This window comes from Heptranchias perlo, unplaced genomic scaffold (assembly GCF_035084215.1).
Source record: "Heptranchias perlo isolate sHepPer1 unplaced genomic scaffold, sHepPer1.hap1 HAP1_SCAFFOLD_44, whole genome shotgun sequence".
NCBI classification, from domain to species: Eukaryota; Metazoa; Chordata; class Chondrichthyes; order Hexanchiformes; family Hexanchidae; genus Heptranchias; species Heptranchias perlo.
Window position 1 is genome coordinate 2914174 of NW_027139453.1, and position 7927 is coordinate 2922100.

At 43.6% G+C, this 7927-nt stretch overlaps 1 non-coding gene across 1 annotated transcript; it reads right to left on the minus strand.

The window, feature by feature from the left end:
- Window positions 1-6289: 6289 nt before the first annotated feature.
- Window positions 6290-6379, minus strand: trnar-ucg (transfer RNA arginine (anticodon UCG)). The gene is given in 2 exon segments: window positions 6290-6325; window positions 6343-6379. It is a non-coding gene; the product is annotated as a tRNA-Arg (tRNA).
- Window positions 6380-7927: the final 1548 nt, after the last annotated feature.

Below are 7927 nucleotides of genomic sequence, written 5' to 3' on the forward strand. Positions count from 1 at the left end.
CTCAGGACAGACCTGACGTAAATACACACATTCATTGTCTTACTGACTGTACGATTTCAACATTGTCGTTCTGGGTGCACGGGCAGGACATGTTGTAACGTTGACTTTATTTCTACTGTTTGGATTCAGAAAGAAGGAAATAAAACGGCTTTTGAAGCTACCGGTGCGACGACGTGGCCGAAATCATGAGGCGATGCTAATGCAGTGCGCTCGCAGGGTCCGAATCCCATTCTCCTCGCTATTGTATTACAAGTTGGATGCAGCCCTACCGATAAATGTTCTATTGTTTTTTACATTATGTAATTGGCTTGAAATCTATTCCTATCACTCCGGTGTTTTTTGTCTGTGTTTTCACATTTTGCATTCTGCATCAATGAGATCAACTGAATTTGGATAAATATACATTCAGCTTCTATCTGCACATCATCTTGAAACATTCCAACATTTTCTCCACGTGCGTTGCGTCAATAAACCGTGTACATTCTGTCCTCTGGTGCTCACACATGCTCTGAATGTAAGTCAATCCTGATAAGAATCTTTGTTGCTATTTCTGCAAGAAACAATTTGAAGTTTCACTTTCTTTCCGGTCTCGAGAATGAGGGTATGAATCTTTTGAAATTGTCGAATGTTTTCCTATTGGAGTGAAGTGAACCGTGTAAATCCGGTTAAACCGGCGGGTAGGAATCCCTTTAGATTGAGAATCCAGCTCTTCAACCTTTTCGCTAAAACAGCTCTGGTTTAAGAATTAAAGTCGTTGACCAGAAGCGGTCCCGCGGTGTTGGTCTGTGTTTAATCTCCACCATGAATGTTTAGCTTTACCCTAGAATCAGTTTGTCCAACGTCCTCACAGAAAGATTCATCCCCTCCTGTCTACTTGATTGGGGAAAATACAGAATATCAGCGAACAGCTGAATTTTTATTCGGCAATTGATTGATATTATTTAATGGAAATCTAAAAGTAGCAGGGGGCACTTTAACCTCATTTGTAAACCCGTGGATGGGAACCTCTGGAACTAATTTAACTCGGCAGTCAACACAGAGAGGCTGTGAAGCAAACCAAGGGCTTCTGCAAGCAGCAAATGAGGAAGAGGAAACGTTGCTCTCGCTGCTCTCTGGAAAACAACGGTTGGAAAATGTGAGCAAAGAAACAAAACGAGCTAAAGGCACTGCTGGGATTTGAACCCAGGATCCCCTGTTTACAAGACAGGTGTTTTAACCACTGAGCCAAGGCGCCCACATCCATGTCGGCTTTTTCCAAAGTTATCGCATTGATACTTTTGCAAGCGACTGTGTTGCTGCTTCCCCTTCATTTCGTCTGCGCAACAACATCAATCATTTGTTTATCGGTCTCTGCTTGAGAAACCATGGATATCAGTCATGACCCTCTCTTCCTTATCCCCTGGCAGTAGATCTTATTTCTAGCCCTATTCATCCTGTTGTATTCCCACACTCTCTCCACACTATCTGGTCTTATCCTATGACATTTCGCATCTCTTCCCACGAAATGTTGGTGAGTAATGTCTGTGATACTCCAGGCCTTGACCTCCTCATTTGGGTGACCTCCCACAACTACTGCAGAATTTTTTAATGTGTGTGTGTTTTACATTAGGAAATGAGTATTAGCGCTAGTCTACCGAGTGCACCTATTCTCACACAAACGACAATGTGGATTCAGAGCATTTAAATTTTAGGTAGTCTTACTGGATAAGACAAGTTGTACATTCAAATTTGGTGATATTGCTCACTTGAATTAATTAGTGCACAAATCGATGGTGCTGTACATGGAATAGAAAGCGAGATTTGATGGATAGGAACCGTTTGAAAGGATGGCTGATCGGCTGTGGGTGGCAGCGAAATTTTATCGTGGCCGCGTGGATCTATTGCCAATGGTTCGTTGATCTACGGGTGTGAATCTCGCTTTGGGGCTTTCACTGATTACCAAATGAGAAATCCGGGTTTCGAATCTCAGTTAAGCATCACTAGAATTTTGTTCTTCGTCAAAAATCATCAAACCGCTTGTTGCAGATGGCAGGAGCGCCATTTTTCAAAGAAAGAAGGCAGTGATGGATAGAAGTAAGGAAGACAGGAAGGAGAAGAAGCAAGAACGACTGAAAAGGAACAAAGGACTGAGCCTGAGAGAAAGAGAGTGAGAAGCTGAGAGGCTGAAGTCTGTGACTTTTCTCAGTCATTTCTTGCTGCCTCATACTTCATTTGCTGTTTTTGTCCAATCGTAAGGTGCTGCGGCGCGATTAATGACGTAAATACAGCCATTTGGCGATCGCCGTTCAAGGCAACGTTGGGCTGAGCGACGAAAGCAACTTTTATCGTTTAATTCAACCTTTCGGAGGAGCGGCGCAAATGTTCCAGAAATTATGTGCAAATCACGCCATGCCATATCTCACTTGCTGCAATATTTACCTATCGGTAACGGAGCACGCCGTGAATACATCATTATGGCTCGAGGTTCCAGCAATTGCAGGATTATAATGAAAGTGAAATCATTCTCGTCCGTCAAAAGTTCGAACTTCTTCCACTCCGGGTTCGAACAGCCTTCTCTGTCCCTGCTCTGTCCACTTATCCCAGTTATTCACACAGAAAATGAGGCCGGTCCAGTATTGTAACAACTTGGGGAGAGCAAAAATCTGTCTCCTTCACCCGACAAAAGCACGCGTCGAACCGGGAACGAAACCAAACGGTAGCCGAGCACAGGCCTGGAGATTTCAGTGAATCAGCCGTCGGTGATATTAACCTCCCGATCAGATCAATAAACACCAGACAGTTGTTTCTATCTCTCTGCCTGGTGCTGAATCCAGATATAAACTGTGGCAGGTGTAAACTGAGCAGCTCATCGCTTCAACCACCTTCACGCTTCACCCTCTGATCAGTTTCACCAAAACCGCTTCTTGTTTCTGGGTCAAATTCAATCTGATCGAGCGGATCAAAAACAAAAATCGAACTCATATTTCTCCAGGAGCGCAGTCGGCAAGATCTGGTTCCAGATCCTATTCCTGATTCTTGGAACACTAATCCCTGACTCGCCAGCACGGGATGCAAAGACAATTCTGATTGAACAGCAAAAACTGACGATTTCCAATAAAGTCCCGTGGACGAGATTTACTGAAGCGCTCACTGAAACCTCTGTGGGGAAACACAGTGGGCTTTCAAGGATTCCTCAAAATGTTAATGACCCGGATTTCAGTGAACACTCGGGAATGCGCTCCCGATGTTTATCAATGACTGGGAAGAAGGAATGGAAAGTTGTGTATCCAAGTTTGCAGATGACAGTAAGATCGGAGGCACAGTTACCTGTGTGGATGGAATCAGGAAGTTACAAAGGGACAGAGACAGATTAAGTGTCTCGCAAAACTGTGTTAAATGGAGTTCAATGTGGGGAAGTGTGAGGTAATTCACTTTGGATCCAAGCAATCGGAAAATGTTCTCAATGTCGAGAGATTAGGAACAGTGGAGGAGCAAAGGGATTTGTGTGTCCATGTACACAAATCACTAAAAACTAGTGGACAATGCAAAAGGTAATCAAAAAGGTTAAAAGGATGGTTGGCCTTTATCTTAAGGGGACTGGAATACAAAGAGGAGGAAGTTATGCTTCAGTTGTATCGAGCCTTGGTCAGGCGACATCTGTCGAACTGCTTTCAGTTCTGGGCACCGCCCCTCAGGAAGGATATATTGGCCTTGGAGGGGGTGCAGCGCAGATTCACCAGAATCATCCCTGGTCATAAAGGCTTAAATTATGAGAACAGGTTGCATAAACTTGGATTATATTCCCTTCAGTTTGAAACGTTGATCTGATTGAGGTATTTATAATGATAAAACGATTTGGAAGAGTAGATACAGAGAAGATATTTCCTCTCGTGGTGGGGTGGTGCGGAACATAAAATTAGAGCTAGGATTTTCACGGTGAAATCAGGAAGCACTTTATTACGTTGCACATACAGACACCAATGTCGTTTCTTACCTCATACATTCTGCAAAGTCTTACTTGATAATGCAAGGCGCACATTGAGAACGATTTTGGGAAAAAGGTCTGATCGCGTCGGATTGAAATAGATCGTGTACAACATGGGCTTGGATGGACAGGGCAGAATTTCAAAGTGTGCAGATGACACGAAACTGGGCAATGTGATAAACAATTAAAAGGGTAGTAACAGACTTCAGGACGAAACAGACAGACTGATGAAATGGCCAGACACATGGCAGATGAAATTTAACGCAAAGCACTGTGAATTGATACATTATGGCCTAAAGAATGAGGAGAGATAATATAAACTAAATGGTACAATTTTAAATCGGGTGCAGGAACATAGAGATCTGGGGATGTATGTAAACAAATCGTTGAAAGTGGCAGGACAAGTACAGAAGGCTGTTAAATCAGCATATGGGATCCTTGGCTTCATAAATAAAGCCATCGAGTACAAAAGAAAGGAAGTTATGCTAAACCTGAATAAAACACCAGTTAAGCCTCAGCTGGAGTATTGTGTTCAGTTATGGGCACCACACTCGAGGAAGGATATCAAGGCTTCAGAGAAGGTGCAGGAGAGATTTACAAGAATGGTACCGGGGATGAGGGACTTCAGTTATGTGTAGAGATTGGAGATGCTGAGGTTGTTCTCCTTAGAGCAGAGAATGTTAAGAAGAGATTTGACAGAGGTGTTTAAAATCATGAGCGATTTTAATTGTGCGTGTGAGAAGAAACTGTTTCCAGTGGCAGAAGGGTCGGTAACCAGAAGGCACAGGTTTAAGGTGATTGGCAAAGGAACCCAGATCAGGGCAGTCCTGAGGGATAACTGGTGGGAGGTTTCAGAAGAGACGATTAAATGAGAACCTGTCGGTAAATGTTAAAGATTACCCAGCGCTGCTGAAAGAAGCGCAGGGAATTCTCCCGCTGTCTTGTCCAACATTCCTGACTCAGTAACACCAATAAAAAGAGCTGAACACAAAGAGCGAACTGAAGGGTCCAAGTTTAAGGGTGGAAACCAAAGCCCTCACGGCGTTCAACAGACACCCATCGACCATCGGAACTCACACTTCGATGGGCTCCAATGTCCGATCATTGAGAAACACGTCCCTCCTCCGCTTGGCTCCGTCCTTTGTGGGAATAGGAATTCAAACGTTTCAGCGACTCACGAAGTCTCCCTGGAACAGAATGAACAGCATTCCCTGTGTCTCGGGGTTTCAGTGACGGATTCTTGCCTGTCTGTCACAGGTCTGATCAGAACTCGGTTCCTGATCCATACAGTGTATCGTGTTTTAGAGACACCGAGATAGTACAGGAACAGAGAAGGAAGCAAACTGCGGACTGGATTCCTATTGCACTCCCGAGGTTATTGTTAACAAAAGACACCGTGGAATGGGATCAACAGACGGATTGTTGAGGATTTAAATGTTCGGGATTTAAAGCCAGGCTTTCTCCCATGTTCCCAAATACCGATCGAATAATCGCGAGATGGTAAAATGCAGGAGGTGCAGGAGGGACCGAAGTCCTTCAATCTCTGCAGCAGTTACTGGGAACCGAGCCATGGGTGGGATTCGAGTTCAAAACGGGAGACTGTTAACACTGAGAGAGATCCTGGGCTCAAATCTGGACCGGACTTCCCTCCCGATTTAATTTTTTCTTGATGAATACCGGGTAGAGGACATAAATTTAACAGAAAAACGTACAGACTTGGTGCAAATCTAATAACTGGACTGGTTCAAGATTGTTAAAAAGTTTTGATAAAGTTAACCCTTTAAGTTCCAGCTCCCTTATCATTTGATATTCCCGTTAATCTTTCATTCGCTGTAAACCCCAGAGGCAGCAAGGAAGGACAGAGAGATCTGTCTCCGATCTGTCCTCTCTCCTCACCCTTTATCTCATTACAGCAGGTGATACATTCCAATTGTCCCTCTCCATTTAAACAAAATAGAAACAAACCAGGGACACAGACTTAAAACATCGGTGTTGGATTGATAATAATAGCATTCAAGCCCATTTTGATTGTGGAAACTTTTGTAGGGCCGCAACGAAAGTTCAATACAATAACGACACGGATAGGATTCGGACCCGTCCGTACAGAGCACAATGGATTAATCGAACATTTCTGAATCCAAACAGTCGAAATAAAGTCACTTTTACACTATGTCCTGCCCGAGCACCCAGACCGACAATGTTGAAAGTGTTGGGTCAACTACTGCAAGCAAAGGAATTTACGGATTTCCGTTCTGTGAGGTCAGCCACTGCAAGGAACGGTCCGGGATAAAACTGTAACGGCGCACGTTCGAAGGAATGCAAAAACAACCGCGGCAGGACTCGAACCTGCAATCTTCTGATAACATCGACGACTAATACCGAAGTCAGACGCCTTGTCCATTAGGCCACACGGTCGTTGTTGCAACGTTTCAGCTGAAGATCTTAAACCCGGGCCAGGGATGATTAGGACTCAACTTGGATCTTTCTCTTACTTTCACTTTGTTGATGTTGTTCATTTATTGTTTTCCTTCTTGTAGCAAGTTGGCTCTACTGTTTCCGATGAATCAGGAAACTGACAACTGAACTCCCGCTGGATCTCGGAGAAACCTACAATCAGGATAAACAATGTTCAAATCTTTGATCGAAGTGTTTAGCCTCCAAAGCGAATCTCTTTCGCACTTTGCCTGAAAAATAGAGAGAGGGGAAATAAAGTAAAAGACAAATCGGTAAACTAAAAATGTACACGGAGAACAACACCGAGCGGAGAATGTGAACAGAATTTACTATCCAAGCCCGACGGGCCGAGTGGCCTCATCCTGTCCTGCAAAATACGAACAATCCCCAATTCTGCTGGGTGTGTTTATTATTTTCTGATTTTCTTTTTTTGGTAAATATAAACGCGGACGGGGTCCCGCACCACGGGGTTAACGGGTCAGATCCAGACCTGGCGCTCAGTGTTAATGTTAATATTGAGCACGGGATTCTATCCGTGTAATAATAAAATCGCGGGTTTCTTGCTATATATTCGACACATCCCCTTGCTGTGTGTTTAATCTGGGCAGGGAATGTTTTGATCGTTTAGTGATATTCAGTTTTCAGGAAATTAGTAAACTCGTCTCGAAACATGAGTTTTCCAGTTTCTATTTCGCTAAATGGAGTTGAGGTGCAGATCAGCGATGAGCTGCTGTGACTCCGCCGCGCCGGTTTAACCGGAATTAGACGTTTCAGTGAAGTGAAGTGAACCGTCTCAATCCGGTTTATTTCTTTATTTATAACATTGTTTATTTTAAGTGACAGATTTATCGAAAATTCTGTGTGAGTTCAGTTGTCAGCTTTCTGATCAGTTGGAATCTGAAGATGATAAAAATAAGGAAAGAAAACACATTACAAAGGTCAGAACTCGAATTGATACAATCACATTTTCTTCACCTTTAACGGCAATTTGTTCTCCCTGCTACCCCGTTCAATATTCATCTCTCCACGAGCGTCATTACAATACATTATCTGATCATTGTCACATCTCTGTGCTTGGGATCTTGCCTTGCGCCAATTGGCTGCCTCGTTTCCTACATGTCAGCAGTGACGACATTACCAAAAGTGCTTCATTGTCTGTAAAGCGCTTTGGGACGTCCTGGGGTGTGAAGGGCCCAATCAAAAAACATTCTTTCTTTCGGTGGCCCCATGTGCCAGGTCCCATATCAGAATCCTGTCGACCAGCGCACGCAGGAAACGATGGGCGGTAATTTGAGCAGGAGGTCCTGTTATAATCCAGTGTTTTCACTGCTGTGAACTGGGTTCAATTCCGCGTTAAAAAATACTTTTTTACAAAACAGCTGAGAAGCCAATAATATTAAAGATAACTACTCAAGGTCTAAAAACAATTATTAAAGCCCTGCGCAGAGTGTGAATTTCAAAGATTCGATTATACCGAGGGTGGAACTCCCGATTCGTGTATAGTTTTCA